Genomic DNA, 5574 nt, shown 5'->3' with positions numbered 1-5574 from the left:
TAGTTTCTTAGTTGTAACAAATGTAGTACAGTGACATAAGATGTTAGCAACAGAAAAATTGGGTACGGGCTTAATGGGAACTCTCTATGCTCCCTTTTCAACTGATTCTGTAAATTTTAAATGTTCCTAATATTAAAAATGCATTTAAATATGAAAAAGAAAAAAAGATAACTGTAAAAATGATGGAATTCACCCTAGATTGTGAAATATGGATTTCCTAGAGAGAGGAACTTGTTGCACACAGGGTCAGAAATTCAGCCTTGTGCTTCTGAGCAGCCTGGGGTCTCTCAATCTCATCTATGCTTTGAACCCAATGTTTTAAGAGTGAATCACAAAATATAAATGACAGATTAGTGCCTATGTCTGACCCACATTATGCAAATATGAGGTGGAGCTTAACTCTATTTATTCTACTATTTATTTTATTTTATTTTATTCTATTTTTTAGGATCTGTCTCTGTTGCCCATGCTGGACTGCAGTGGCATGATCATAGCCCACTTTAACCAGCAACTCCTGGATTCAAGTGACCCTCCCACCTCAGCCTCCCAGGTAAGCACGTGCCACCATGCCCAGTTATTTCTTTTTTTTAAGAGACGTTGTCTTACTATGCTTTCCAGACTGGTCTCAAACTCCTGGCCTCAAGCAATTCTCCTGCCTTAATCTCACAAAGCGCTGGGATTGCAGGCAATTAATGATAGCTATTGAGGGAAGTCGGTGTCCTCACCTTCTGCAGGAGCCCGCACCTCAGTGTCTGTGCCTATTTGCCCTCTGCTCAGTCTTGCAGCTACCACTGCCCTCCTGCCGTCCACCATGGCCCTACTGTACTCTGGTCGCGTCTTTTCTGGAATCACCGCCGCATTCCACCCAGGTCTTGTGGCCGCCACCTCCTCTAGAACCAGCTCCTTTTGGGAGTCACTGAAGCATATAAAAGAGATACCAATAGCAAAAAGATGAATCTGGGAATTGGTGTCTTCTGGGACGAAATAGAAAGCCTTATGTGCGCCCTAGTGTCGGCAAGGTAGAGGACCCGATTGCTGAAAAAAACATGGACAAGGAATACTTGACCATTGGAGGACTGGCTGAATTCGGTAAGGCATCTGCAAAATTAGCCCTGGGTGAGAATAGTGAAGTTTTTTTTTTTAATTATTTGTTATAAAGATGTGGGATACAATTCAGGGTTAGGTATACAAACATTGATTATGCAGGTACCCTTGTTGATGAGGTATGCCCCTCCCTCCCCTAGCAGTTTTCCTCAACTGCTAATCCCACCCCCCCACACAGTTTCTCATTACTGTCAAATGCTTTCTTATAGTATTATAATTGTTCAAGGTCTACTTAAGAGTGAGAACATATGGTACTCTGTTCTTTGTTTCTGTGATAGATCACAGAGTATGGTTGACTTCAAATCCATCCAAGTTGCTGCAAAGTCCATATATTTGTCCTTCTTTATGGCTGCATAATATTCCATTGTGCATATGTACCACATTTTCTTTGTCCAGCCCAACTTTGATGGGCAACATGGTTGGTTCCTTGTTTTTGCTATTGTGAATAGAGTTGTAACAAACATACATGTGAAGGTATCTTTTTTGTAGAATGATTTGAGTTCCTCTGGGTATACTCCCAATAGGGGAATTGCTGGGTCATATGGATGGTCAATTCCTAGTTCCTTCAGAAATCGCCACACTGTCTTCCAAAGAGGTTGTATTAGTCTGCATTCCCACCAGTAGTGTGGAAGCGTTCCTTTCTCTCCACATCCTCATCAGCATCTGTTGTTGCTTGTTTTATTAATAATGGCCATTCTTACTGGGGTTAGGTGGTAGCTCAATGTGGTTTCGATTTGCATTCTCCGATGATGAGTGAGGTTGAGCACTTTTTCATGTGTCTGTTGGCTGCCTATATATCCTCTTCTGAGAAATGTCTATTCATGTCTTTTGCCTACTTTCTAAAGGGGCTGTTTGTTTTTTGTATCTTGATCTGAGTATAGGTGCATAGATGTTTAATTTGTAAAAATCAAGACACACCCTTAAAATTTGTGCTTTTGCCTGTGTGTGTATGTGTGTGTGTGTGTGTGTGTGTGTGTGTGTGTGTGTATAATACTTCAACAACAATAAGAATATAAGTAAATTTCCAACTCAGCATAACATAGTAGAAACTAAAAACAGGATGAATGGACAGTATAAAATGTAACCAGAGAAAACATAGCTTAGATACAAAGGAACCAAGAAGATTAATGTTAACTTTTTCTTCATGTGCAATCCATAGCTTTCAGATCAATTGAGTAAAAGTGAAAAAATAAATAAAACTTTATCATTCCAATATAAGGTAGTAAAGGAGGTAGGGAAGGAAAAGGAAAAGCTTAGTAAGCTGAATACATAAAAGAAGAGGTTGAAGTAATCTCAAATATAATAAAAATCACACTAAGCATTAATGGATTAGATCACCTATTAAAAACATATTAATACATATGAATCTGATCAGTGTTTTTAAACCTCAACTATACACTACTCACAATAGACAAACCTGGCCAAGTGCAGTGGTTCACACCTGTAATTCCAACACTTTGGAAGGCCAAGGTGGGAGGATTTCTTGAGTCAGAAGTTCAAGATCAACCTGGGCAGCATAGAGAAACCTCGTCTCTAAAAAAAAATATATCAAAAAAATTAGCTGGACATGGTGGAACATGCCTACAGTCCCAGCTACTTGGTTGACTCAGGAAGAGATATTACCTGATCCCAGGAGGTAGAAGCTGCAGTGGCCTCAAGGTCACACCACTGCAATTCAGCCTTGGCGACAGAGTGAGACCCTGTCTCAAAAACAAACAAACACAAACCAAGAGACAAACCTAAAACAAAGTAGCACATGAAAATTGAAAAGTATGGAGAAATATGTACCTGGTAAATGCAAATCTGAAAATTTTAGTATCAGACAAAATAGAATTTAAGACAAAACATATTACTAAGGTAAAAAGAAAATCCCACAAAGAAGATGTAACTCTCATGAACATATATATGAGTACCTAGTAATGTAGTTTGAAATATGTACAGTAAAACTGGCAAAATTTCAACATGACATTAACAAATCCCATTAGTGGATGATTTTCTCTTTTAGCATAGTTTTTCTATATAAGACATGCCTGCATGAAGAAATCTTAAGATATAGTTCAATGAAATTTCATATCCTGAACCCTGTACCAGCACCCAGATCAAGAAACAGATCATCAGCATTCCAGAAGTCCTTCTTTCACCTTCCAGTAGCTAGAACCCAAGGGTAAATATCACCCTGAATTCTAATACTAGGGTAAACAATACCCTGCATTCTAACACTGTGATTTGACTGCTTTGAACTGGAATAACATACTAAGCATTCTTTTGTGCCTAGTTTATTCCCTTCCACATTATGTTGGGGAGCTAGATCCAGTCATTGCATGTGGTGTCATTTGTATGAGTGAGTATACTGAAGTCTCTGTTTACATTCTGCTGTCAATGAACATTGGGATTGTTTCCAGTTTTTGCATCTCACAAACAGAGCTACTAGAAAGCTGCTTATGCATGTCTTTTGGTGAAGTTACATGTGCATTTTTATTAGGAGGTTTTCCTAGGAGTACAATTTCTGGGTAATATGTGTAGTCACATGACTAACTTTAATACATACTGGCAAAGAGTGCATGAGAAATCTAACTACCTATATTCTTACCAACTCGTTTTCATTTCAACCATTCTTAGGCAAGTAATGGTATTCATGGTTTTAACTTTAATTTCAGTGGATGAAGTTACACCTCTTTTCATACATGTATTGGTTCTTTAAATATCATCTTATGTGAAGTGCCTTTTAAAGTCTTTTGTCCATTTTTCTATTTGATTGTCTGCTTTTACCTTATTAATTTATGAGCAGTTTTACTTTATATATTCTAGATATGAGTATTCTGTAAGATATATCTAATTATGAGAGATTTTAAAACACTTTTATCAGAAACTGATAGCTCAAGCAAAAAACCAAAAAATTAAGGAAAATAAATAATATTTAGAAGCTTCATGATATGTATTGTTAAGCCTGACAAATAGAGAATTTACATTTTTTAAGCATACCTAAACTGTTTATAAAAATTGATCATGTTACAAAGAAAATCTTAATCAAATTTTAAAAATCAATATTATACAGATCATATTCTTTAGTACAAAGGCACTAAATTATAAATTGATAATTAAAAGCTAGTTATTTTTAAATGTCCCTTTAGTGCCCTGGACTAAAGGACTCTGGAAACATTGAAGCTACTCTGGAAGTTATGGAGTATCTGGTCAGTAGATTAGCTCTATAAGAGAAAGCCTGTGGGCAGGTCAGACGTGACCTTGGAGAATCAGTGGCAGCATCTTCCACTCCAGTTTGGGAAGTGCTGCAGGCGTTCTCCCTCCAGGCTGAGTAAAAGCTGAGAAATGAGTCACAGAGAAAATAAATAACCTGACTCCTATGCTTAGTTCAACCCAGGGTCTCTCCTTTCTTTATACACAAAAATCCTTTTATTGAAAGATGATTGTTAACATCTCAAAAAACAGGTTGGAAAACATTAAGCTGGATTTTAAATCTTTGTCTCTTTCTCCTGCAGCTCACCTAACATACTTTATTAGATTTCCCTAATACCCGAACCAGGAAGTCATCAGAAGTCTCTCTTTTGCTAACATTCTGTCATTCACTGAAATTGTAACTTGTTAATGTTTTGTTTTTATGTCTCCTAGAAGACATTTTTTAAGTGGAGTTAAGATTTTTTGCTTCCTTTAGAACACAAGAAAATGGTTTCATCATTTCTTGTTTACTAAAGCAAAATACAATGATCTTAAACTAGCCATGAAAGTGAAATGTAAAAATACACTAAAAGACAGTTATAAGGTTCAAAAGTTGGAAAATGTTAATTAATATTCTTTTCCTGTTTTTCCCTTTACTGTCTTTGAAGACAAATAAGGAACCCTTTGATCTTCTGTGTTTTCTAAGATACATGAGCTCTGTTATTATTAGATAAACAGAAAGACAACCATGAAGTTCAAATCAAATGTTTCAGTCACACCTCGTCAAAATAATATTTACATATTTAGTAGGAGAAAAGACAAACAGTTTACATTTTATCTTTTATCCTATTTTATCTGAGTATTCTAGGATAAGTATGATATTAGTACAAAATATTGAGAAATAGTATACAGTTTTCCTGTAATTCCAGCTACTTCAAATTACAGTCTATATACGTGAACTAATTTGATCTTCACTTGAAGGAAAATTCAAGAAATTATCAGCAGTAAACCTATCTTAAAAGAACGACTAAGAGGAGTTTTGTAAATAGAAAGGAAATGATTAAATAAATGTTTTAAGGATATCCAGGATTTATTTTAGTCAGATATGCTAAGATGTACTGATAGAGAAATGACTGTTGTGAAGCCAGAGTTTACACTCACAAATTCCTAGAAATCGGAGGCTTTATGTGCTGTGCATGGCCATGATGAGTGGCACTGGGGTCCATCTGGAGATAGGGGTAGGTGGGGAGAGAGAGAGGGAGAGACCAGATGAATGGGGCATGGGCAAAGCACCGC

At 36.7% G+C, this 5574-nt stretch overlaps 1 pseudogene; it reads left to right on the top strand.

Annotated features, from left to right (window-relative positions):
- The first annotated feature begins 811 nt into the window (after nt 1–811).
- Nucleotides 812–4267, top strand: LOC103270297 (annotated as a pseudogene).
- Nucleotides 4268–5574: the final 1307 nt, after the last annotated feature.

Source organism: Carlito syrichta, unplaced genomic scaffold (assembly GCF_000164805.1).
Source record: "Carlito syrichta isolate Samal-C Ts95f unplaced genomic scaffold, Tarsius_syrichta-2.0.1 Scaffold309783, whole genome shotgun sequence".
In the NCBI taxonomy this organism is placed as follows: Eukaryota; Metazoa; Chordata; class Mammalia; order Primates; family Tarsiidae; genus Carlito; species Carlito syrichta.
Note: the sequence above shows the minus strand (reverse complement) of the source record. Positions and strands in the feature narration are given on the sequence as shown.